A 235-nucleotide genomic window follows, 5' to 3' on the forward strand; every position below is an offset into this window, starting at 1 on the left:
TATTCAATATTTGTTGTTGTTATTGAAAATGTGAAACAATTTCGTAGCTAGTTATTTGTTGCATATTTTAATTTGATTTCAACACTAGTTTTTGACGATTCGATTAATTGGTTTACACTATTCTTTCAAAGTATACTTTGATTGACTAATACTTTTCATCTTTTTTGTTAAACTTTTTTTTTTTGTAATATTGAGGGTTTCGTGGAACAAATCACTGTATTCTTATACACACATA

Source organism: Rhagoletis pomonella, unplaced genomic scaffold (genome assembly GCF_013731165.1).
Source record: "Rhagoletis pomonella isolate Grant_MI unplaced genomic scaffold, Rhpom_1.0 Rhpom_scaffold_00004, whole genome shotgun sequence".
NCBI classification, from domain to species: domain Eukaryota; kingdom Metazoa; phylum Arthropoda; class Insecta; order Diptera; family Tephritidae; genus Rhagoletis; species Rhagoletis pomonella.